The sequence below is a fragment of the Coenobita brevimanus genome, chromosome 66 (genome assembly GCF_032717465.1).
Source record: "Coenobita brevimanus isolate Jiangsu-jjx chromosome 66, ASM3271746v2, whole genome shotgun sequence".
Lineage (NCBI taxonomy): Eukaryota > Metazoa > Arthropoda > Malacostraca > Decapoda > Coenobitidae > Coenobita > Coenobita brevimanus.
This window is the reverse complement of record NC_137019.1, coordinates 28,547,872-28,575,692: the sequence shown is the minus strand read 5'-3', so window position 1 is coordinate 28,575,692 and position 27,821 is coordinate 28,547,872. Positions and strand designations below refer to the sequence as shown.

Genomic DNA, 27,821 nt, shown 5'->3' with positions numbered 1-27,821 from the left:
CTTACGTCTAATGAGAGAAGAGTGTGCTACGTGGGTGTCGTGTTCATGCTGTCAGATGCTAGTTATGTGAGTTTAATCAGTAAGTTGTTTGCAGGGTTTACTGCCCTAATTTGAATTACTAAGGAACAATGGGGACGAGGGGTGTGACTTTGTTGAAAATAAGTCGTTCAGATATCTTGAATGGTGTGCTAATTAGTGTTATGAGTCTGCAAGAGGCAAGGTGTGTTAGGTCCTTGTTTGGTTTAAGTATAGTCATAATTGTTCCATGTTTCGAAATACTGGGAATGCTATAGTGTGCGTATGAGTAGGTAATCATGTTAATGAGAGCCTGAGTGCCTGTCCACCTTGTGTCTCGCCTAGGGGTTCCTGCTCCTTACACCTTTTATTATTGCATCGTGTTAAATCAAACACAGGACATTCGTGACAATATAGAAGTATAAATGAATGAACATGAGGGGTGAAACTCATCATAGGTGCTCCATCATGGCTACAAATGACCTTCAATGACCCCAACCAGACTACGGTTATATAAGACAATGACAAAATGGAGATCAGAAGAAAAAATAACGTGGTAAAATTACCCACGCGTGCAGTTTCTACCGATTCGGATACCTCTCCCGGGAACCACCTCGCAACTGGCATGTCGTTTTCTACACGAGACCTCCTTTGTACTTTTTTTCTCCCTTTTTTCACATGGTGAGTGTGAGCACGTTAAGGTAACATATACGAAAGATCAAATATAAATATACATGTGACCGAAATGTAACTTGGAATGAAACGAAGCTGTTTAGTAATGCAAGCAATTCATGTGAAAAGCTAATAACAGGCTAGGTGGGATAGTGCCTGAATATGCTGCATGATCAATAGGGCGGTTTCCAGGTTTGTACAGGGTATGCTGGACTATTCACATACATTCAAGTTAGCCTAATTCTACTCTAGTCAGTCAAGTTTATTTTAGTCATGTCCAGGGCCAAGGAAGTAAATTCAGGCCTGTTTTAGTTAGCGTAAGTCCTGTCAAGTGTTTGTGTCACTTCAGGTCAATCAGATGGGGTTAGGTCAGTATAGATTACACTGTTGATGTCATGCTTATGAAAACATGCTCCAAAAATAAGCTCCATCACGTTCAAAGATATAACCAGAAATTACTCAGAGAGAGGATACCATCACCATTGCCTTTTCTTTCTTTTTCTTTTTCTTTTTTTTTTTTTTTTTTGCATCAATTCCTCTTTCCTGCAAGACGAGTACTTTTAAGGCAACACACAGTTTAATTATACGGTCTTCGTCTTCCATGTTATGTCTCAGAGAGTGTATGCCTTCGTCAACGCCTATATAAATTAAGATTTAAAACTGTATCCGGATCATGATCCACTTAAAAACCTAATCAACCCTTACTTAACCCACTTCTCATCCATCCACCAGATTTCATCGAAATCCGATATAAACTTTTTTATTATTATTATTTTTTTAGATAGCCTTCATACAAATAGAAAGACACGGATGAAAACATAACCTCCAAGTCCGTCTTTCAGTTTCGTTAGAGCAATTTCAGAATCATTTAATTTAAGTGATCAGAGAAAGGTTTTGTTTGCAGAAACACTGGTCGATCGCAGGCTGAAGTACATGTCTGATTTTCTGAATTAGCAAAAAAAAAAAAATCTTTACTGATATTCCTCAAAACTCACCTGCATGTCATAAGAACACCATTGCTATTATCATTACACCAGTCCTTAATGAAACTGCCATAACATGTATTCAGTATCTACAATGAGTATTAGCGCTGACGTGGTGACTGAAGGAGTATTGCATGTACCCCAGGGAACAGAGTAATAAGTCTATGTCCAGGGTTAGACACATTAGAGTTAGTACATAAATAAATAATATATGAAAGCATCTGGCAAGAATCAACTCTATCGGTACAATGAGTTAGGAAATATTATGATTCCTTCCTGTCAGGTGTGGAAGTGATGGGTAGAAAGGAAGGGAAAAATTGTACTGGAATGTTGGTGAGTGGTGGTGCTGTGCATGATGTGGCAGTGCTGTACACCTTATGTAAAATGCTTCATGAATGCACTGGTGGTCACCGCAACAATTTCATGGTAATCACTAATCAGTCGTAGTGGCCAGAATGGTCTGTGGGGGATGTGATAAACAGACGAAAAAATACTTTAAATTTCATTCATATATATCCCTGAGATTGTTAAAAAAAGGAAATTATGCAAGGTAATAAAAACAAATGCAGAAAGATAAACGTCCCGTGTATTGTAGCATTAGCTACACCGCATTTATTACCTGGTTCCCATGTTGGGCAACTTGCCAACTCCCTAAGAATGATCCAATAGTGACTCAGAACAGTCCTAAACAGCAAACGTATTAGTGACACTGAAATGACTACTGTAAGAAAATAGAAGCAGATGTTTTAACCCGAGGCATCCCATCGACATATGGGTACGTCGCACCATTTTGTCACAGCTAGTCCCGTTGATGTACTGGTATGTCGAGCAATTGCAGCGTTCATAATTTACACAATTTTCAATTTTCGCACTTGATTTTTGGTATCTATACACGGGACACTTTCCTCTATTCCTCTACAAGATGCCAGGCAGGGACAATGCCTTACACAGCATAACCTCCTCCCCCCCGCACGCCATTGTCTCGGCAATTCATCTGTTACCAGTGACCTGGCCAATAAAGACATTCAGGGCCAGAGTGATTCCCCAGTCGATGACAATGTGGAGGACAAAGTTTATTTAGCATTAGAGAAGAAAACAGTTAGAAATGATAACCAGGTAATGTCGCCAAAAAAGGTCAGGTATGTTGATGAGTTAGTGAGTGAAACAATGCTTATAATGCCTACATTACTGTTTGAAAACCAATATTCTCTCGTACTACATATAAATTCGTACCAAATAAATAAATACTGTTTGTGAGTGGTGTGGAACAGTTACCGTCCCATAGAACTCGTTTTCTTTGGAGCCAGCCTGATAGGAAACCCAGTAAGTTAAGGAGGTACTGCTACCTGTATCGAGTATTTTAAATCTCAGCTGAGCGATTTCTCTATGAATTTTCGATGTTTCTCACCAACAGTGGAGGTTTTAGCCCCCAAAATCTTTTTCCAAAATAGCTTGGAATTGCGGGGTATCAGAGGTGTGAAATCGGTCGGGACATGACGGATTAAGAAGTCTGCTTTAGAATTGTGTAGATAAGAAAGACGACTGAGAGTCATTATGACTTCAACGTGAGCACTGTTGTGGTTACCGTATAACGTGTTTTGAAATGACCAGAGTACATAATAACTGACTGAGAACTAAGCTTCCTCATATTTTCCCCAGCAGAGCACCTTCATCCCAGTAACCAGGATGCGAATGACGGAGGTCTTGCTGACGGCAGCGGTGGTCCTCATGGCCACCTTGGCCAACTCTCAACCTGGTCCACCTGGTCCCAATGGTCCTTCACTTAATCCTACTGGTCAGTTCCACAGAAACCTGTCTGCAGCTTAAAGTAAATAAATTTACAACTCACATAGAATGTCGTGAAACTATCTGCTCACTGAATTATTTAACCATCAAGTGGTAATGAAACTCGTTCATTTAAATTTGAAAATGGTTTTATGTTGTGCATTTCAGAGATGTGCAACGGAAATGCTACCTGCGAAACCTGTGTTGATGACATATTATCGGGTAAGTGTTCCACCTTACTTTGTGTTTCTCGTGCGTAGATCAGCTTCTTTAGTCAGTGTTACATAAGAAAAGTTTAGCTGGATTTCAGTTGTATATGTTGTGGTGTACGATGTAGGAAACCTATTTTTCACTAACTCACACACTAAAAACTGCTTAACGAGACATGTTTCCTTAGCTGTATAAAAACATCTAGTAGTGGTAATAGGAAAATAATGAAACCAGACCTTCAGATTGAAGGACAAAACTCCTACATGTTGGCAGAAAAGAGTTGGGCTTATAATCCTTCCTTCGTCTGACTTCGTCTCTCATATTAGATTTTGTGCACAGAATTCTTTGCCTCCGAGGCTCCAGCACGAAAAGATGGGCATGTATGGCAGGATGAAATGCATGAACAAAGAAAGATGTAAAACAGAAATGGAGGCAAGTCAAGGGAAAAAAAAAAAAAAAAGGAACGATGTACTAACGTAATAATAAAACAGTAAGACATGATCTGGGCAAGTGGGAAGATGCGGCGTTTATATGATATGTGACAACAATCACGAATGAGTAAGCTGTTAATGAAAGAATGATTTTTATCCCTAACCGTGCATAATCTAAGTATATACCATAAAACACTTATGCATGTATAGATGTATGTATGTATGTATGTGAGTATGGATGTATTTATCTATGTATGAACATAAGGATTTAGTAAGAAATAACTTACCAACATGATGTCATATTAATAGCGCATCCAGTGTTTAAAACAAGGCTATGTAATCCCTGTGTGTCTTTGCTAGTGCACGTGTGTTTGTTGGAGGGGGAATGTTACTCTCACCGTCTTCCATGAGCGGTGGTGATGGTGGTGGTGGTGGTGATTTTCACGAATCAGGCTGCGTTCAATTACTTCTCATTTTGTTATCTGTCTTCCTTACTAAACTGCAGGATGTGACACGGACGGTATCGTCGACCAGTGCAAGGCATTGGGAGAATGTGCTCATGAGCAGCAAGTAAGTCCTCCCCCCCCCCTCTCTCTTTGGTTATGATGCATATAAGGTATATATATATATATATATATATATATATATATATATATATATATATATATATATATATATATATATATAATGTGCATACTCATAGCATCTAAAATTTCTGTTCCTATTTTCTAGACTATCATTAACTGCGAAGGATTTACCTCGTACTCATATAAGGTCAAAGATTGCAGTTTTATGTACATGATGTTATATATATATATATATATATATATATATATATATATATATATATATATATATATATATATATATATATATATATATATATATATATATATGCCTACAGTTCGGTACACTTCACCGCGGGAATGTGTACCAATGAAAATAATAAAAGACATCAGACCATGTTAACCAATGATACTCTAGTTCAACCACTACTGACACATGTTCACTTCACCAATTATATCCCACTTCAGTTCACAATAATACCTTAGTTTCCTTTGATGTCGATGTTTTGTCTTCAAATAACATTTCAGTTTAGTCAGCTGGTGTCTGTAAAATATAGACCTTAACACACTCCGGCAGAAACACAGTGAGTGTTACTCTAGGACTGTGTGAATACCAAGGGACTGGCTGGGATGTCATGTCCTAATGCCCATCAAGGTTTTTTCCGGAGAATTAGATGCAGAATATAATTCTCTTGATTCGAATTTTAGTACTGCAATTTCTAGTAAGTGTAGTTCCTATGAAGAGCAATGATCAGACTTCTTTGTGTTGCTGTGAAACGTGGCACTGACACAGCGAATACCTATTCTGAGTTAGATTAGTCACATTTTCTGTCTAAATGATGCTGTGAAGCGATCTTATAATGCTGCAGGTGGTCCTTTCTATACTGACGATAACACAGTTCTGCAAAGCATTTGTTACTAGTCTGAACTTTGCTAGAATATAATACAATACCATTGTGGCATACGATCAAGCCACTTTAGACTGTGGCATCACCATCAAGCCAATTAACACTGCGGCATACCATCAAGCCACGTAACACTGTGGCAAAACCATCAAAGCACATCATACTGTGGCATACCATCAAACCACTATGGTCCTTCCATTTTATCCAGATCGTTTGGGCGTTGTCCCTCACGGGAGTTCCCCTTCGAGCGACGTTGCCGAATCTGTACCAAAACACACATCTCTGTCTCTTTCAGTTATTTACTACTTCTAAATGAAATTTATTTACAATATATATATATATATATATATATATATATATATATATATATATATATATATATATATATATATATGGCTATATAGTGTAAGAAAATGCCTATTGTTTTTAATAATAACAATGACTTTTTATAAATACCTCAACACTTGGCAACGTTGCTTTCCAACGTTGTCGCGCTTGTAGGTGAGTCAGTGAGGGTAGGTCAGGTGTCAATCCCCTGGTCACCTTCTCTGACCGCCATTAAAAGATAAGCTCCTACCCCTACTACTCGCCCTCGTCTGCTCCACAGTCGAGAAAAAGAACTTATTTACCGTGTAAATAAGTATTTTCTAGAAGAGAAGGCAAACAGGGGACCTATAATTGATGCCTCAAAAGCTGTTGCTCGAACAGCAAAGGCCACCAACGTGAGTGAAGTAACAGTCAGACGAATTTGCTCTTCCTTCAATCAAGCCTACATTACACGAAAGTCGCCAGAACAAACTGTAATAATTCATAAAACCGTATAGACTTTTTATAGAAATAAATCACCATAAACTGTAGATTTTATATATATATATATATATATATATATATATATATATATATATATATATATATATATATATATATATATATATATATATGTAGAGAGAGAGAGAGATCTGAGAGAGAGAGAGCATCAGCTTGAAGCCACTTAACACGATCTGAGAGAGAGAGAGAGCATCAGCTTGAAGCCACTTAACACTGTGGCCTCACCATCAAGTAACTTGCATGATTGGGAGGGTAAATAAAACCCATTCAATTCTGGTGTAAAAAAAGAAAAGGGGAGGGAGGCACGATTCCCAGGAATGCTGGGGATACTTCAGACGTAAAGCTCTTTCTACCAGCTACGGACCAACAGAACATCACTTGGTGGAGCAGCCAATACCCTACCCTCGGGGCCCATGCGAACAAACTGTCAGCGAAGGGACAGTGAAAGCGGACGAAACAGATCAGACTCTGTAACCTATGGGCTTCAGGAAACTTGGGGGAGAGGCATAAGCAGAGGAGCGGTAATCCTGGGAGATTAAGGCACAAGGCACTGAGTCTGGGAGGTGGTCAAGACGATACTAATGCCTCATGATCAATGACTAAGGACGTAAATCAGGAAAACATCAACATTCACCAACAGACTCGAAATCGATGATAGCCTGAAGGCCCCAGTCACTAGATGAACACCAGCATGATGCACCAACTCTAACATCCTGAGACGGGCGTCTGTAGACAAAGTGTAGGCACCACAGCCACATTCAACTTGAGAGAGAGAGAGAGAGAGAGAGAGAGAGAGAGAGAGAGAGAGAGAGAGAGAGAGAGAGGGAGAGAGAGAGAGAGAGAGAGAGAAATATAGCAAAAGTAATTCATTGTTTGTCAATTAATTTGCATGTAATATTTTTCTAAAATCGGGACAACATTTGTCAACACTCCATACTGTACTTTTTACCTTGAAAGTATCCACGAGAACTATAGACAAATATTATCTATTTGGTGTCGACAAGTTATACAATCACAGGCATTCCTGAAAATAAAAAAATGTTTAAGTCATAACGTTATATATTTATTTATATCGTCCCAAAGGTGTTATTATTTCCTACCATTTAGTAAACTAACCACGTCACTTCGCACCAATACAGCTTTATATACTAATCTTTATTTTGTCAGATCGGGCAATGTTTCCCAAGGCGAGGCCGTTAGTGTCAGCACCACAGAAATGACGACCGACCTGAGGGAACTCATCATGGACCAGGATTCATAAACATACGACTATTTCCATCTCGTGATTAAGATTTGGGCTTCCAGTAACAACAAGAGGCGTGGGAAGTTAATGATTATCCTTCCTATGCCTTTAAGAAACACAGTTCTCAGTTACAACATGGAATTGCTTGTAAAAGTGTTTGTGAATCTGTTCTGTAGTGATTTTGACATGTATTACTCAACAACCCTCCTCTCATTCTAACTTCAAATACATGACATACCCAGTGGTGAGGAAGGGAACACATGATTATAAGACAAAATGATTTTCAAATATCTAAAATAATCAGAGATGGATCACTGATAGACGGTGGTAACTTGAATTTCTGTTGGCAGCCTATGTATTATTACGTCAATGTTTCCTTTCTGTTCTAACAGGTAAATGTTATACATCAGGCTTTTACTTCCTCATCAAAAATACTGTAGTTCCAAACACACACACACACACACACACACACACACACACACACACACCTGTGCTAATAATCCATTTTCATTCATTCTTTTTTTTCCAGCACAAGAAAATGTTGTCTGTTACTTTTATTCACATGCATAAATGAACCTACAACTGAGTCAGAATGGTCACTGCTTGTGCGAATGGTGTTTGTCCCAGCACAGTAATATGTAAACTGGTTTATTTAGCATTGTGCTTATCTTTAATGAAGTACCTTGGTTGAAATAATTAAGATTTAATAACCAAAAATCATAACTATGAATGGTAAAATTGATAATGTGGAACTTTTCTGTCTCCAAACTGCAGCCATTTGTGAAAACTAATGTTTTGTGCCCCTAATAAAATGTATGGACAACATTCTGGGTCTCACTACCCTTTAAATCTATTACAAAATAATTTACAGTATAACTAGCTAAAAGACAGAATACCTGCAGGCGAGAAAATACCTCCAAACCCACAACAATGATTTCTTCGGCATCACAATGAAATGGATGACTAACATTCATATATATATATATATATATATATATATATATATATATATATATATATATATATATATATATATATATATATATATATATGTGTGTGTGTGTGTGTGTGTGTGTTCTTACCTTACCTAATTGTTCTTACTTAATTGTATCTTTACAGGAGTCAAGCTCGTACTGTCCCGTGTCTTAAACCAAATTTATCGTACAATTCCTTAAATTTGTGAATTGTTTTGGCACACACTATTTCATTCCATTGACCAATTGCTCTGTTTAGGAAACCGAATTTCCTTACGTCTTTATCACCTCTCTTCTTATGCAGTTTATTGCAGTGTCCTCTTGCTGATGCTTCTCCATATGTTAAGTAATCATTTATGTCTATTTTCTCCTTCCCTAATATGCACTTATATTGCATTATCATGTCACCCCTTTTCCTTCTCTCCTGTAAAGTTGGTAGATTCAGTTTATTTAGTCTTTCTTCGTAGCTTAGGTCCCTTAAGCTTGGTATCCATCTTGTAGCGGCCCTTTGAACTTTTTCAATCTTGTCTATATGCTTTTTGAGATGAGGACTCCAGACTACTGATGCATATTCCAGGGTTGGTCTAATGAATGATGTTATTATCCTTCTTAGCATGTCTTCATTTATGTATGTGAATGCTATTCTTATATTTGCAAGCAGTGTATACATGTTTCGTACCTTCTCGCTGATATGGTCAACCGGAGATAGTCTGTTATTGATAATCACACCTAGGTCTTTCTCTCTTTTTGATGTGTATAGGGTTTTATTTCCTAACTTATAATCCCAATCAGGTCTTTTTTCACTTTTACCAAACTTGATTACATGACACTTGTCGACATTGAATTCCATTTGCCATGTACTACTCCATTCATGAAGTTTATTTAATTCTTCTTGTAGCTCTTTACAGGAGTCTGTGTTAGTAATTCTCCTTTGTATTTTTGCATCATCTGCAAACATATTCAGATAGCTCTCATTTCCAGTGTTACTGTTTATATCATTTATATACACTAAAAACATGATTGGTGCCAGCACTGAACCCTGTGGTACTCCACTAGTCACTTCTTTCCATGATGAGTAGTTTCCTCTTAGTACTGCCCTCATTTCTCTTTTTATGAGAAAGTGTTGCATCCAACAAAACAGTTTGCCTCGAATTCCTCCTTGATGGTACAGTTTCCATAAAAGTCTTTGGTGTGGTAATGTGTCAAAAGCTTTCTTGATATCTAAATAGATACTGTCCACCCATCCTTCCCTTTCCTGTATTGTGTTTGTTACTCTGTCATAGTAGCTCAACAGATTAGTAACACATGATTTTCCTTTTCTGAAACCAAACTGTCTTTCTGTTATCATACTGTGTTCTTCTAGATGATTTACCCAAGCTTTTCTTATAAGTTTTTCTAATACCTTGCTTACAACACTTGTCAGTGATACTGGTCGGTAGCTGAGTGGATTTTGTCTATTTCCTTTCTTGAATAAGGGGACAATATTTGCTTTTTTCCAAATATCAGGTAGTTTACATTGACTCAAGGATTTCTTGAAAATTATAAATAATGGTTTACTTAACTCCTTTGCACATTCTCGTAATACCCAACATGAAATTTCATCAGGACCACTTGCTTTTCCTCTGTCTAATCTACTTAACTCCTCCTGTATTACTTTTTCTGCTATTTGTATATCTGGTAGTATGTGTGGACATGCGTGTTCCACATAGTCCCTCTCAAAATTTTTTTCTTCCGTAAAAAATAATTGGAAATTCTTATTTAGTGCTTCACAAATATCTTTCTCTTGTGTATAAGTGATTCCCTCGTCCGTAATGGATTGTATTATATCTTTTACTTTGGTTTTGCTTCTGATATAGCTGTAAAACAGCTTTGGTTGATCACTACTTTTATTTATTATATCCTCCTCAAACTGTTTTTGGGCTTCCCTCCTTATTCTTGTATAATCGTTTCTTGCCTGTTTGTAATTATTATATGCCCTTTCACAATTGTGTCTTCTGTATCTATACCACAACAAATCTCTCCCTTTTTTTTTTTTCATTTTTTACATTCTCTATTGAACCATTTCTGTATTTTCTTATCTGCTTCTTTGTGCTGTGGGATGTACTTCTGGACTCCTATTTCATAAAATTCACAAAAATTTTTATATACAGCATTTAAATCTTGTCCTCTAAGCTCATTTTCCCAATCAACTTCTAAGAAATAATTCTTTAGGTCTTGATAATTTCCCTTTTTATAGTTTAGGCTCTTTTTGTAACTGTCATTGCTGTTTACTATGTCATATGCTATCCTGAAGTTATAATTTAGTACTGCATGATCGCTTTTGCCGAGTGGAGGGTGATATATTAAACTGTCAATATCATTTTCTTGCCTAGTAAATATTAGATCTAGCACTGAAGGTACATCAATTCCTCTTTTTCTGGTGGTTTCCCTCACATGTTGTGTTAAGAAAAACTCTTGTACGAGATCCAGGAGCTTTTGGTCCCAACAGCTTTCTTGGCTATTTATATCTAGAGTATTCCAATTTATATTTGTATTGAAGTCCCCAGTTAGTATAATTCTTTCTGATTTCTGTTTCATTTTATGTAGCAATGATCTTATACTCTGAATTGTACTCTCTGCCAGGTCCTCATATTCGTCTCTTTCCCATGTGTTTGATCTGGGTGGCATGTACAAATTGGCTACAATTACTTTACCTTCAGATGTGTCGATCTCTACTGCAATCAGTTCTACTTGTGATGGTATATCTAGTTTTATTTCCTTGACTTTTAGATTTTTCTTAGTTAATATTATAATTCCTCCTCCTTTTTTAAAATTTCTGTCTCTTCTCCATATATTGTATTCCTCTAAGTTTAGTATGTCATTGGATATCCTTGGTGTTAATTTTGTTTCAGTTAGGCATATTATTTGTGGTTCATTTTCTCTGACATAATCATTCATCTCTAGTAATTTAGATACCATTCCATCCACATTTGAGTACATCAACTTATCATCTTGTTTATATACTTGTCATGACATGGTTCTACTACCTTCCTCCTTTTTCTTCCATCCTGTTTGTGTACCACTTTCGTACCTGCAATCCTATTACTTTGTAAAAAAAAAAAAAATTCTTCTCCTCTTCTGATCTTCCCTCATTTTTTGTTTTTGCTTCCTCCCTTTTCTCTTTCAGTAATTCCAGTTCCTCTTGTGTTAGGCATCTTTTTATCCATACATTTTTGAACTCCTCTTTTTCCATAAGATTCTTTGCATTTTTTAGTATCTCTTCCACAGTGTTTTCATTCTGGAAAGTCACCTTTAGAGGTCTTGTCTTGCTTTTCTCGTATTTCCCTAACCTTTTGTGTTCCTCTATGTCTTTACTACAGATTTCCTCTGATACTTCTTTCAGTAAGTTCATTACATTTGTCATCTCCTTTTTGTCTCTTGTGATCTTGTTTTTAACTTCTTCCTCTTCTATACCAGTGATTACTATTGATTTGTTTATCTCTACTGAATCTCTGACTAACTTTGAATTGTTTTGGATTATTCTTTTCACCTCCTTTTTAATGTTTTTTTCCTCCACCCTTGTTACTAAGTCTTTCTTTACTTTCACCATTTCAGCATACGTGGTTTCCTCATCATTTTTGTAGCTTTGCACAGCTTCATTCACCTGTGTTATCTTCTCCTCAATATCACTGCTCTGGCCTATAAGACTGCTTACTTGCCTAATTGTTTCTGCGTCATTTTTGAACTCTTCTATAACACTCTCGTGATTGACTACCACTGTACTTGCCATTTCACTCATTTTCTTCCTAAGCGTACTCAATTCCACTGTTAGTTCACTGATGGTTGTGTCATTCTTATTGGCCTCCCTTCCTAGTTTTTCTATTTCTTCCTTTTGCAAGTGCATCTGCTTCTTTATTTCATCAGTTTCATTTTTGAGAGCCATTTCTAGTTTGTTTACACGTTCAACCAGTCTATTGTGAGTCTCTACTTCAACCATTTCTTGGTAGAAATCATCATTTTGCTTTTTACCTTTATCCCTTTTCTTTTCCAAATTTGCTTTACTAAAGTATGTATCCATTTTGCAAAACTTAAAGTGCAGAGCATGTACTTACAATCTCCGTGTTGTTGTAGTCTAAACAAACCTCAGAGATGACTCAGCGTATTCTTTCGTCTTGGTTCTATTTCCTGTTTGAACAAGTCTTGTTTAAACTTTTTTTTTTTTTTCCCTTTTAATAATGAACAATCATTTAGTCTAACCTGGTACTGAGCTTGGCTCATACAAAGATGCCACTGGCCGTGATGATTTGGTACGGAGTGCCGGTGTCGCACGTCCACCTAGATTGAATCCCTGTGTGTGTGTGTGTGTAGGCATTACATAGGCACTAGTTTATGTCTCATAACACAATGTGCAGGATGTAGTGTCTGCTGGAGACATACACAGCTTCTCACTAGGAATGTCAATCCACATAATGTATATCCACAATCCTGTTGTCCCAGACTATCACCAGTGTCTTAACATATGATGTATCTTAAACAGTTTGTTTGTAGTCCAGACGACCAAGAATTTCATGACAAATTCAAACACGTTGGGTAACAAGCTCTAGTTGGTTAGTCCACGTGAATGGAAATCTAACACACACACACACACACACACACACTCTCCATATGTATGTTGGAGAGATTCCCTTCAGGTCAGATGGGGTTAGAGAGAAGGCACGATAACACTAGGGTCAGCTAGGTGGCTTTGCCGTCATGATACATTACGCTGCAAATTACAGTTTGATATAACTGTGTACAATAAACTCTGTAACCGAAGAGTGCTCCAACTCACCTAGCTGATACACAAAGGGGGAAGATGGGAAAGAGAGAGCCTACTTATTCACTCTAGCCGACGACACTCCTTTGTACTAGGCAGCGACAAGTTCGAGCCATACTACGTCGCACGACTTTATTCTGGCAGTGCTTCGACGATGTACACTCATCCTCCCTGTCTCAGTACATGTACCTACAGCTACGCTTATCTATCTATCTATCTATCGATATATATATATATATATATATGTAATGCTGTGTTTTTAAGGCGACTTCTCATTGTAAAAACACTAGCTACTGAAGCGGGGTCCTCTTTCTAGACCGGAAGTAAAGCACTAACAAAGGAACAGGACATAAAAACCAGGCAGTATACCTTAACACATCTATTACCTAGATCCTACTCGTAACAATACACATATAATGATATTCAAGATACAGGGACACAGAGATACAGAGATAACACTTGGCTCCACAGAGTAATCATACACACTACAATAATCACACAGGGAGATTGTGAGTTTCCTATAATAGAGTTTACATGTCACTTGGAGGCAATATATAAATGGGATTGTTCACTTTAGGAATAAACAAGGTTGGGAGTCTGGTTTGGGAATATTACTATAAAAGAGGTAGGGTGCGGACAGCGACACTCGACTCTGTCACCTTGTCACGGAGACACGTACACTTAGCTTTTGACTCGCCCGCGCCCTTACCTCGATGTTCATAGAAAGCTCTCTGATTCTTTTATATGGGGAGGGACTAGGATAATTCACAAAGTTCACTTTCTGCCCTGTTAGCATTGAGTTCTGATGGGCCACTATTGACTACGGTTTCTTGCGGAGTCACTGTCACTGTTTTCCCTGTTTCCTGGGTAATAGTCACTTTAAGTTGCACTCGTAGGTGGGGTGCAGGGAGGCTCTCCCGTCTGGGGGCCTCGACCTGGGAGGCGGCCCTCGTACTAGGGCCGCGCCGGTGGGGTGCAGGGAGGCCCTTTGGTCTGGGGGCCTCGACCTGATAGGTGGCCCTCGGGACTGGGGCCAAACAGCCGGAGTATTCGGGCCTGCTTCTTCCGACTCCGGGGAGTGAGGGAGCCCGAATCACCTTCGTCGGGAGTTGGAGAGTCTAGCCTGGGCGTCCTGGGACTGCGGGCACCAAGGGGGAGAGGCGCCGTCAGGACTGGACTGCGGCAGCGTCTCCTACGGGGCTCGGACAGGAACAAGGAACTCCCGGGTGTGGGCGGTAAGCCCGATATCGGGCCTTGCCACCACTCTAGTGTCTTCTCCGTGGCTATATTCCCGGGTGGTGACGAAGGGCTCCCCGAAGGGAAAGAGGCTGGAGGAGGACTCATGTTGCCCGTGTCCTCTCGGGTGTGTCTGGAGGCCAGAGCCTGGGGTCGCTTTCCCCTGTCACACACTCTGGCTGTAGCCGTGAACTTGCCCGGCGTACGGGGGACACCTATGGGGTGAACGGGGTCGCCCTTTCGCCGCGGCTTGGGACCGCCGGCGTGGTGTTGCTCCCGTAGTAGGAGACAAGCCGGAGTGAGGGGCACAGAGGCCACACTCTCTCCAATATGGATTGAGTCTACCTTCAGGGGATTCTCTACCCTGGTACGTGCCCCGGCCGGAGCCGAGTGTCTACCCGTACGAAAAACAACTGCCGGACGAATGGGGTCGCCCTCACGCTGAGGCTTGGGACCGTCCACGGGGTGTTGCTTCCGTAATAGGGAAGTGCTACACGTACGGTAGCAGGGGCTCTTTACCCTGATCCGTACTCTGGCCGTAGCCGGGAACCGATCGGCCCCAACAGGAACATCTGCCGGGCAAACGGGGTCGCCCTCACGCTGCGGCTTGGGACCGTCCACGGGATGTTGCTCCTGAAGGGGAGAACAGCAAGAGTGATGCACTGGGGCAACTCTCTCTCCCTAGTGTGTTAAGGCCGGAGCCTGGGGTTGCTTTCCCCTTCACACTTTCTATTAGGCCATAGCCTGGGGTCGCTTTCCCCTTTTTACTTTTTATTAGGCCGTAGCCTTGGGCCTCTTGCCCTTGGGCCTCCTGCCCTAGAGGGTGTAACAGAGCCGTCAATATGGTGTTACCTGGGACTGAATTTGGTTCAGTCCCACCCCTATTCTGTCGATCACTGCTCCGCCCGCAATGTAGTTTACTTCCCCTGATCACCTGGGGTTGGGGTAATTGCGGGGAATAAAGACCTAGGACCGTAATGTCCTGATGACCCTCTTGACTGAGGTCACTAATCCCACCGTTGTGTCCTCCTGGGATGGTGGTGCAGTGGCGGCCTGGTGGTGGGGTGGGGGGTGGTGAGGTGGGAGGTCCGGCGGCGGGCACGGCAGGCATTTTACCACCCTCCGCATTGTAGAAGTCACGACCCTGTGACTGGAGGTGGTAGGTGGTGGAGGTGGATGTCTGGTTGGCCGGGGTGAGGTGTTGGGTGAGGCTGACCCAGTGGGTGGTGAAGGTGTTAGGCTCCTGGTGGGGGTTGAGAGTGAGCCGGAGGGAGGATGGATGGTCGGTCCGGCGTAGGAGTCGGAGAAGGTGGTGGGTCCCTCGGATTCTGACAGGTGGGCGGTCGTGGTGGCGCCATAGCACTCTCTCAATTTTTGTTTCTGGTTGTAAGGTGTTGGTGGCAGGCGTTGCGGGCGGTGATTAAGAGTGGCGGGTTGGAGGAGGTGGGGTGGTTGGTGAAGGATCAGAATCGGAGGAAGGTGGTAGTGGGTCAGGCAAGGGTGATGTGGGGGAAGGGGTTTGTGGGTATGGTGAGGTTGAGGGTGGGGTGGGGGAAGTGAGCAAGGAAAGAGAGGCAGGTGAGGGTGGGGAGGAGGATGGTGTGATAGAGAAGGCGAATGAGTTGGCTGTGTAGGTGGGAAAAATGAATGGCGGGGATGTGATGGTGGTGGGTGGTGCGAGGTGGTAGGTGGGAGGGAGTAGACAGGAGGAGGCAGTTTTGGGAAGTGGGTTTGGGAAAGATGAGGTAAGGGTTCTAGGGGGCCTGTGAAGGGGGAGGCAGGCTTTGTGTTGGGGAGGAATAGGAAGGGGGGAGGCGGTAGTAGTGGAGAAAGTGGTGTGTGAGGTGGGAGGGTTAGGAATAGTGGTAGGAATAGGGGAGGGCAAAATAGAAGAGATGGTGAGAGGAGAGGAAATGGAAAGATGACGTTTTCCCCTGTCGTAGACTGGGGGAGATGTGAGGTGGCCCCCGTCATTACGGTGAGATGTGGGGGCAGTGGGGGGGCGCCTACTGTGCCTCCCTCGTTTCACTTTCCTTCTTTGAGGCTTGGGGCAATCGGCGTATGGTGGGGAGGCTTGTGGGCGCTCTTGTTTTGTTTTGCTGCCCTGGGCAGCTTTTAGCTGCTCATGAATGTCGTGGATTGGACACTCGGGGCAGCAAGGAGTAAATTCCCATGGATTTATAGGGATGAGATCCGTGGGGAATTGGTTGATGTTGCCGATGCGTTTGGGGGAGGAGTGGACGGCTAGAAGGCGCCTTATTAAGTTGATTTGTTTATCCAGGTCTCCTGTCGGTTCATGTATTATGAAGTGGTTTTTTATGAAGTCGGGGAGGATCCTGAGAAGTTTGTGGAATATGAGTTGTTCCCAGGTTTTTGCGTCTGTGCCCGGGTAGCAGCGGTGACGAGCCGGCTAGCCTGGATGAAGGTGTCATCGAGGCTTCTGTCGTATGTGAGGGCGTCTAGTTCCGACAAGGCTACAACTGTGCCCAGAGATGGCGTCGCTGCCTGTTTCACAATTTGTTTGAATTGATCCCATTTTAGTCTCGGGACGATCTTGGGAGTGACAGTGGTGATTATTTTTCCCAGGTTGGGCAATGTCACTGCAATCTTTTCTCTGTCTGAGTCGAACCCTATGTCTAGGAGGGGTTTGACCATATCTAAATACACTTCTATGTCGCATTGGTCCGGGTTGAATCTCGGTAATTGGATGTTCGGTTTGGCTGCCATTGTGCAAGTTTCCTTTTTTCGTTCCTCCGTGCTTTTACTCGGATCCAGAACCACCGCTTGCCACCAGTGTAATGCTGTGTTTCTAAGGCGACTTCTCGTCGTAAAAACACTAGCTACTGAAGCGGGGTCCTCTTTCTAGACCGGAAGTAAAGCACTAACAAAGGAACAGGACATAAAAACCAGGCAGTATACCTTAACACATCTATTACCTAGATCCTACTCATAACAATACACATATAATGATATTCAAGATACAGGGACACAGAGATACAGAGTTAACACTTAGCTCCACAGAGTAATCATACACACTACAATAATCACACAGGGAGATTGTGAGTTTCCTATAATAGAGTTTACATGTCACTTGGAGGCAATATATAAATGGGATTGTTCACTTTAGGAATAAACAAGGTTGGGAGTCTGGTTTGGGAATATTACTATAAAAGAGGTAGGGTGCGGACAGCGACACTCGACTCTGTCACCTTGTCACGGAGACACGTACACTTAGCTTTTGACTCGCCCGCGCCCTTACCTCGATGTTCATAGAAAGCTCTCTGATTCTTTTATATGGGGAGGGACTAGGATAATTCACAAAGTTCACTTTCTGCCCTGTTAGCATTGAGTTCTGATGGGCCACTATTGACTACGGTTTCTTGCGGAGTCACTGTCACTGTTTTCCCTGTTTCCTGGGTAATAGTCACTTTAAGTTGCACTCGTAGGTGGGGTGCAGGGAGGCTCTCCCGTCTGGGGGCCTCGACCTGGGAGGCGGCCCTCGTACTAGGGCCGCGCCGGTGGGGTGCAGGGAGGCCCTTTGGTCTGGGGGCCTCGACCTGATAGGTGGCCCTCGGGACTGGGGCCAAACAGCCGGAGTATTCGGGCCTGCTTCTTCCGACTCCGGGGAGTGAGGGAGCCCGAATCACCTTCGTCGGGAGTTGGAGAGTCTAGCCTGGGCGTCCTGGGACTGCGGGCACCAAGGGGGAGAGGCGCCGTCAGGACTGGACTGCGGCAGCATCTCCTACGGGGCTCGGACAGGAACAAGGAACTCCCGGGAGTGGGCGGTAAGCCCGATATCGGGCCTTGCCACCACTCTAGTGTCTTCTCCGTGGCTATATTCCCGGGTGGTGACGAAGGGCTCCCTGAAGGGAAAGAGGCTGGAGGAGGACTCACGTTGCCCGTGTCCTCTCGGGTGTGTCTGGAGGCCAGAGCCTGGGGTCGCTTTCCCCTGTCACACACTCTGGCTGTAGCCGTGAACTTGCCCGGCGTACGGGGGACACCTATGGGGTGAACGGGGTCGCCCTTTCGCCGCGGCTTGGGACCGCCGGCGTGGTGTTGCTCCCGTAGTAGGAGACAAGCCGGAGTGAGGGGCACAGAGGCCACACTCTCTCCAATATGGGTTGAGTCTACCTTCAGGGGATTCTCTACCCTGGTACGTGCCCTGGCGGGAGCCGAGTGTCTACCCGTACGAAAAACAACTGCCGGACGAATGGGGTCGCCCTCACGCTGAGGCTTGGGACCGTCCACGGGGTGTTGCTTCCGTAATAGGGAAGTGCTACACGTATGGTAGCAGGGGCTCTTTACCCTGATCCGTACTCTGGCCGTAGCCGGGAACCGATCGGCCCCAACAGGAACATCTGCCGGGCAAACGGGGTCGCCCTCACGCTGCGGCTTGGGACCGTCCACGGGATGTTGCTCCTGAAGGGGAGAACAGCAAGAGAGTGATGCACTAGGGCAACTCTCTCTCCCTAGTGTGTTAAGGCCGGAGCCTGGGGTTGCTTTCCCCTTCACACTTTCTATTAGGCCATAGCCTGGGGTCGCTTTCCCCTTTTTACTTTTTATTAGGCCGTAGCCTTGGGCCTCTTGCCCTTGGGCCTCCTGCCCTAGAGGGTGTAACAAAGCCGTCAATATGGTGTTACCTGGGACTGAATTTGGTTCAGTCCCACCCCTATTCTGTCGATCACTGCTCCGCCCGCAATGTAGTTTACTTCCCCTGATCACCTGGGGTTGGGGTAATTGCGGGGAATAAAGACCTAGGACCGTAATGTCCTGATGACCCTCTTGACTGAGGTCACTAATCCCACCGTTGTGTCCTCCTGGGATGGTGGTGCGGTGGCGGCCCGGTGGTGGGGTGGGGGGTGGTGAGGTGGGAGGTCCAGCGGCGGGCACGGCAGGCATTTTACCACCCTCCGCGTTGTAGAAGTCACGACCCTGTGATTGGAGGTGGTAGGTGGTGGAGGTGGATGTCTGGTTGGCCGGGGTGAGGTGTTGGGTGAGGCTGACCCAGTGGGTGGTGAAGGTGTTAGGCTCCTGGTGGGGGTTGAGAGTGAGCCGGAGGGAGGATGGATGGTCGGTCCGGCGTAGGAGTCGGAGAAGGTGGTGGGTCCCTCGGATTCTGACAGGTGGGCGGTCGTGGTGGCGCCATAGCACTCTCTCAATTTTTGTTTCTGGTTGTAAGGTGTTGGTGGCAGGCGTTGTGGGCGGTGATTAAGAGTGGCGGGTTGGAGGAGGTGGGGTGGTTGGTGAAGGATCAGAATCGGAGGAAGGTGGTAGTGGGTCAGGCAAGGGTGATGTGGGGGAAGGGGTTTGTGGGTATGGTGAGGTTGAGGGTGGGGTGGGGGAAGTGAGCAAGGAAAGAGAGGCAGGTGAGGGTGGGGAGGAGGATGGTGTGATAGAGAAGGCGAATGAGTTGGCTGTGTAGGTGGGAAAAATGAATGGCGGGGATGTGATGGTGGTGGGTGGTGCGAGGTGGTAGGTGGGAGGGAGTAGACAGGAGGAGGCAGTTTTGGGAAGTGGGTTTGGGAAAGATGAGGTAAGGGTTCTAGGGGGCCTGTGAAGGGGGAGGCAGGCTTTGTGTTGGGGAGGAATAGGAAGGGGGGAGGCGGTAGTAGTGGAGAAAGTGGTGTGTGAGGTGGGAGGGTTAGGAATAGTGGTAGGAATAGGGGAGGGCAAAATAGAAGAGATGGTGAGAGGAGAGGAAATGGAAAGATGACGTTTTCCCCTGTCATAGACTGGGGGAGATGTGAGGTGGCCCCCGTCATTACGGTGAGATGTGGGGGCAGTGGGGGGGCGCCTACTGTGCCTCCCTCGTTTCACTTTCCTTCTTTGAGGCTTGGGGCAATCGGCGTATGGTGGGGAGGCTTGTGGGCGCTCTTGTTTTGTTTTGCTGCCCTGGGCAGCTTTTAGCTGCTCATGAATGTCGTGGATTGGACACTCGGGGCAGCAAGGAGTAAATTCCCATGGATTTATAGGGATGAGATCCGTGGGGAATTGGTTGATGTTGCCGATGCGTTTGGGGGAGGAGTGGACGGCTAGAAGGCGCCTTATTAAGTTGATTTGTTTATCCAGGTCTCCTGTCAGTTCATGTATTATGAAGTGGTTTTTTATGAAGTCGGGGAGGATCCTGAGAAGTTTGTGGAATATGAGTTGTTCCCAGGTTTTTGCGTCTGTTCCCGGGTACGCAGCGGTGACGAGCCGGCTAGCCTGGATGAAGGTGTCATCGAGGCTTCTGTCGTATGTGAGGGCGTCTAGTTCCGACAAGGCTACAACTGTGCCCAGAGATGGCGTCGCTGCCTGTTTCACAATTTGTTTGAATTGATCCCATTTTAGTCTCGGGACGATTTTGGGAGTGACAGTGGCGATTATTTTTCCCAGGTTGGGCAATGTCACTGCAATCTTTTCTCCGTCTGAGTCGAACCCTATGTCTAGGAGGGGTTTGACCATATCTAAATACACTTCTATGTCGCATTGGTCCGGGTTGAATCTCGGTAATTGGATGTTCGGTTTGGCTGCCATTGTGCAAGTTTCCTTTTTTCGTTCCTCCGTGCTTTTACTCGGATCCAGAACCACCGCTTGCCACCAGTGTAATGCTGTGTTTCTAAGGCGACTTCTCGTCGTAAAAACACTAGCTACTGAAGCGGGGTCCTCTTTCTAGACCGGAAGTAAAGCACTAACAAAGGAACAGGACATAAAAACCAGGCAGTATACCTTAACACATCTATTACCTAGATCCTACTCATAACAATACACATATAATGATATTCAAGATACAGGGACACAGAGATACAGAGTTAACACTTGGCTCCACAGAGTAATCATACACACTACAATAATCACACAGGGAGATTGTGAGTTTCCTATAATAGAGTTTACATGTCACTTGGAGGCAATATATAAATGGGAGTGTTCACTTTAGGAATAAACAAGGTTGGGAGTCTGGTTTGGGAATATTACTATAAAAGAGGTAGGGTGCGGACAGCGACACTCGACTCTGTCACCTTGTCACGGAGACACGTACACTTAGCTTTTGACTCGCCCGCGCCCTTACCTCGATGTTCATAGAAAGCTCTCTGATTCTTTTATATGGGGAGGGACTAGGATAATTCACAAAGTTCACTTTCTGCCCTGTTAGCATTGAGTTCTGATGGGCCACTATTGACTACGGTTTCTTGCGGAGTCACTGTCACTGTTTTCCCTGTTTCCTGGGTAATAGTCACTTTAAGTTGCACTCGTAGGTGGGGTGCAGGGAGGCTCTCCCGTCTGGGGGCCTCGACCTGGGAGGCGGCCCTCGTACTAGGGCCGCGCCGGTGGGGTGCAGGGAGGCCCTTTGGTCTGGGGGCCTCGACCTGATAGGTGGCCCTCGGGACTGGGGCCAAACAGCCGGAGTATTCGGGCCTGCTTCTTCCGACTCCGGGGAGTGAGGGAGCCCGAATCACCTTCGTCGGGAGTTGGAGAGTCTAGCCTGGGCGTCCTGGGACTGCGGGCACCAAGGGGGAGAGGCGCCGTCAGGACTGGACTGCGGCAGCATCTCCTACGGGGCTCGGACAGGAACAAGGAACTCCCGGGTGTGGGCGGTAAGCCCGATATCGGGCCTTGCCACCACTCTAGTGTCTCCTCCGTGGCTATATTCCCGGGTGGTGACGAAGGGCTCCCCGAAGGGAAAGAGGCTGGAGGAGGACTCACGTTGCCCGTGTCCTCTCGGGTGTGTCTGGAGGCCAGAGCCTGGGGTCGCTTTCCCCTGTCACACACTCTGGCTGTAGCCGTGAACTTGCCCGGCGTACGGGGGACACCTATGGGGTGAACGGGGTCGCCCTTTCGCCGCGGCTTGGGACCGCCGGCGTGGTGTTGCTCCCGTAGTAGGAGACAAGCCGGAGTGAGGGGCACAGAGGCCACACTCTCTCCAATATGGATTGAGTCTACCTTCAGGGGATTCTCTACCCTGGTACGTGCCCCGGCCGGAGCCGAGTGTCTACCCGTACGAAAAACAACTGCCAGACGAATGGGGTCACCCTCACGCTGAGGCTTGGGACCGTCCACGGGGTGTTGCTTCCGTAATACGGAAGTGCTACACGTATGGTAGCAGGGGCTCTTTACCCTGATCCGTACTCTGGCCGTAGCCGGGAACCGATCGGCCCCAACAGGAACATCTGCCGGGCAAACGGGGTCGCCCTCACGCTGCGGCTTGGGACCGTCCACGGGATGTTGCTCCTGAAGGGGAGAACAGCAAGAGAGTGATGCACTGGGGCAACTCTCTCTCCCTAGTGTGTTAAGGCCGGAGCCTGGGGTTGCTTTCCCCTTCACACTTTCTATTAGGCCATAGCCTGGGGTCGCTTTCCCCTTTTTACTTTTTATTAGGCCGTAGCCTTGGGCCTCTTGCCCTTGGGCCTCCTGCCCTAGAGGGTGTAACAAAGCCGTCAATACGGTGTTACCTGGGACTGAATTTGGTTCAGTCCCACCCCTATTCTGTCAATCACTGCTCCGCCCGCAATGTAGTTTACTTCCCCTGATCACCTGGGGTTGGGGTAATTGCGGGGAATAAAGACCTAGGACCGTAATGTCCTGATGACCCTCTTGACTGAGGTCACTAATCCCACCGGTGTCCTCCTGGGGTGGTGGTGCGGTGGCGGCCCGGTGGTGGGGTGATGGGTGGTGAGGTGGGAGGTCCGGCGGCGGGCACGGCGGGCATTTTAATATATATATATATATATATATATATATATATATATATATATATGTTCCACGAATATCAAGTATTCAAAAATAAATACCCGGTCGCAACTCCAAGCATCTTATCTAAGTTGAATACAAAGGTAATACTGACCATCTCGCCCCCACCCACACCTACCAGAGCCCCCAAAGAAATGCTTTTCTACATCGGTGTGATTGAGACATTCGTTCAGCAAACGCTGCACCGTGTAGGAGATAATTCACGTCCGTATCACAGCAACAAACAAACTGGAAGAGATGTATGTGCTCGACCCTCAAACAGGTCAACAGCATTTCAACCCACCGTTGCATCATATTATGTGTACATGATACGCTATCAGGATGAGTCTGATTCTCCTTCTGACAACGAGTTCCACTCCCAGCAGCAACGTAGGAGGTCCTACCGGACTAGAAAAAAATACTGTCTAGAGTGTGGAGAGCCAAACTGAGGGTGAGTGGATAGGCCGCTGCCTTGGCCACCTCATTTACTTCTCATTCCCCTGCTTACCCGTATGTGGAAGGAAAAGCTCCCTCCCCCCCTTGAATCCATAACAAAACTCCAGAAACTGAAAAGGAAGATCAATAAATAGATCCAAAGCCTCCAGAGCTGACATGGTCAATGAAAGTAGCATCAGGGAAACAAACAGCACTAAATATTGTCTTAAACACAAAAAGGATGATATTTCAACCTAAATAACAGATGCCTTTCATGCTGGATCAAACTCTGAACAAAATTAGGAGAGATGGCTCCAAACCTGACTTCAGTCTCGCATCAGTGACAAAAGGAACTGACCTGAATAGGTAGGCTGGTAGTCTTTTAATAATGATTTTTATAAATATGTCACACACACACACACACACACACACACACACACACACACACACATACACACACACACACACACACACACACACATACACACACACACACACACACACACACACAAACCGCTCGCTGGCTCAGTGGTAACGTTCTTGCTTGCCATCTGATTGACTGGAGTTCGCGCCTCGCTCAGGTTGCGAAAAGTTTCACTGACGAAGTGGGCGGTTACTGTCCCCCATGAGCAAGGGGACGGGTGTGTGCGTGTGTGAAGGTCACAACTTTGCCCTTAGATCGGACTATATGAGCTCTCAGCTCCCTTCCGGGAAGGTAAAAAGCTGACGATCACGACCATCAAGTGATCCTGACCGACCCGGTGAATTACACACACACACACACACACACACACACACACACACACACACACACACACACACGCACGCACACGCGCGCGCGCGCGCATCGAATGAAAAATAATACCAGTTCTGGCAAGAGAATAATAATGCTAATAATAATGTAGGCCAACTCTAAAGGTCAAATGATATTGTATACATAAACAGATTCTTTCCAGTTCAGCCGAGACTTCGTGAAGGATTAATTTTATAACAAGAAGGAGGAGGGGGGGGAGAGGCACGATTGATTTTGAGAACAACCACCCAAACGATGAGGTCACAGACACAGATCGAGGATGAAGATCAGAGTGCAATAGTAACTTTAAAATTATCCAATATACACCAAACTGTGTGTGTGTGTGTGTGTGTGTGTGTGTGTGTGTGTGTGTGTGTTCTTACCTAATTGTATCTTTACAGGAATGAGTCAAGTTCGTACTGTCCCGTGTCTTAAACCATATTTATCGTACATATCCTTAAATTTGTTAATTGTTTTGGCACACACTATTTCATTCGGTAGTGCATTCCATTGATCAATTCCTCTGTTTGGGAAACTGAATTTCCTTACGTCTTTATCACCTCTCTTCTTATGCAGTTTTTTGCATTGTCCTCTTGCTGATGCTTCTCCATATGTTAAGTAATCATTTATGTCTATTTTCTCCTTCCCTAATATGCACTTATATAGCATTATCATGTCACCTCTTTTCCTTCTCTCCTGTAGTGTTGGTAGATTCAGTTTATTTAGTCTTTCTTCGTAGCTTAGGTCCCTTAAGCTTGGTATCCATCTTGTAGCGGCCCTTTGACCTTTTTCAATCTTGTCTATGTGCTTTTTGAGATGAGGACTCCAGACTACTAATTCATATTCCAGGGTTGGTCTAATGAATGATGTTATTATCCTTCTTAGCATGTCTTCATTTATGTATGTAAATCCTATTCTCATATTTGCAAGCAGTGTATACATGTTCCGTACCTTCTCGCTGATGTGGTCAGCCGGAGATAGTCTGTTATTGATAATCACACCTAGGTCTTTCTCTCTTTCTGATGTGTATAGGGTTTTATTTCCTAACTTATAATCCCAATCAGGTCTTTTTCCACTTTTACCAAACTTGATTACATGGCACTTGTCCACATTGAATTCCGTTTACCATGTACTACTCCATTCATGAAGTTTATTTAATTCTTCTTGTAGCTCTTTACAAGAGTCTGTGTTAGTAATTCTCCTTTGTATTTTTCCATCATCTGCAAACATATTCAGATAGCTCTCATTTCCAGTGTTACTGTTTATATTATTTATATACACTAAAAACATGATTGGTGCCAGCACTGAACCCTGTGGTACTCCACTAGTCACTTCTTTCCATGATGAGTAGTTTCCTCTTAGTACTGTTCTCATTTCTCTTTCTATGAGAAAGTCTTGCATCCAACAAAACAATTTGCCTCGAATTCCTCCTTGATGGTACAGTTTCCATAAAAGTCTTTGGTGTGGTACTGTGTCAAAAGCTTTCTTGAAATCGAAATAGATACTGTCCACCCATCCTTCCCTTTCCTGTATTGTGTTTGTTACTCTGTCATAGTAGCTCAACAGATTAGTAACACATGATTTTCCTTTTCTGAAACCAAACTGTCTTTCTGTTATCATACTGTGTTCTTCTAGATGATTTACCCAAGCTTTTCTTATAAGCTTTTCTAATACCTTGCTTACAACACTTGTCAGTGATACTGGTCTGTAGTTGAGTAGATTTTGTCTATTTCCTTTCTTGAATAAGGGGACAATATTTACTTTTTTCAAAATATCAGGTAGTTTACCTTGACTCAAGGATTTCTTTAAAATTAAAAATAATGGTTTACTTAACTCCTTTGCACATTCTCGTAATACCCAACATGAAATTTCATCAGGACCACTTGTATTTCCTCTGTCTAATCTACTTAACTCCTCCTGTATTACTTTTTCTGCTATTTGTATATCTGGTAGTATGTGTGGACATGTATGTTCCACATAGTCCCTCTCGAAATTTTTTTCCTCTGTAAAAACTAATTGGAAATTCTTATTTAGTGCTTCAAAAATATCTTTCTCTTGTGTATAAGTGATTCCCTCGTCCGTAATTGATTGTATTATATCTTTTACTTTGGTTTTGCTTCTGATATAACTGTAAAACAGCTTTGGTTGATCACTACTTTTATTTATTATATCCTCCTCAAATTGTTTTTGGGCTTCCCTCCTTATTCTTGTATAATCGTTTCTTGCCTGTTTGTAATTATTATACGCCCTTTCACTATTATGTCTTCTGTATCTATTCCACAACAAATCTCTTCTTTCTTTTGATTTTTTACATTCTGTATTGAACCATTTCTGTATTTTCTTATCTGCTTCTTTGTGCTGTGGGATGTACTTCTAGACTCCTATTTCATAAAATTCACAGAATTTTTTATATACAGCATTTAAATCTTGTCCTCTAAGCTCATTTTCCCAATCAACTTCTAAGAAATACTTCTTTAGGTCTTGATACTTTCCCTTTTTATAGTTTAGGCTCTTTTTGTAACTGTCATTGCTGTTTACTATGTCATATGCTATCCTGAAGTTATAATTTAGTACTGCATGATCGCTTTCGCCGAGTGGAGGGTGATATATTAAACTGTCAATATCATTTTCTTGCCTAGTAAATATTAGATCTAGCACTGAAGGTACATCAAGTCCTCTTTTTCTGGTGGTTTCCCTCACATGTTGCGTTAGGAAGAACTCTTGTACGAGATCCAGGAGCTTTTGGTCCTAACAGCTTTCTTGGCTAATTATATCTAGAGTATTCCAATTTATATTTGTATTGAAATCCCCAGTTAGTATAATTCTTTCTGATTTTTCTTCCATTTTATGTAGCAATGATCTTAAACTCTGAATTGTACTCTCTGCCAGGTCCTCATATTCATCTCTTTCCCATGTGTTTGATTTGGGTGGCATGTACAAATTGGCTACAATTACTTTACCTTCAGATGTGTTGATCTCTACTGCAATCAGTTCTACTTGTGATGGTATATCTAGTTTTATTTCATTGACTTTTAGATTTTTCTTAGTTAATATTATAATTCCTCCTCCTTTTTTTAAATTTCTGTCTCTTCTTCATATATTGCATTCCTCTAAGTTTAGTATGTCATTGGATATCTTTGGAGTTAATTTTGTTTCAGTTAGGCATATTATTTGTGGTTCATTTTCTCTGACATAATCATTCATCTCTAGTAATCTAGATACCATTCCATCCACATTTGAGTAC

General features: G+C 43.6%; 1 long non-coding RNA gene across 1 annotated transcript in view; it reads left to right on the top strand.

Moving 5' to 3' along the window:
* Positions 1-7,911, top strand: part of LOC145405234 (uncharacterized) — a 40,366-nt gene extending 32,455 nt beyond the window's left edge. Inside the window, exons 2-5 of the long non-coding RNA XR_013898317.1 lie at positions 3,333-3,465; positions 3,624-3,677; positions 4,602-4,666; positions 7,563-7,911. This is a non-coding gene — a long non-coding RNA (uncharacterized LOC145405234). The remainder of the gene's footprint in view (positions 1-3,332; positions 3,466-3,623; positions 3,678-4,601; positions 4,667-7,562) is intronic.
* Positions 7,912-27,821: the final 19,910 nt, after the last annotated feature.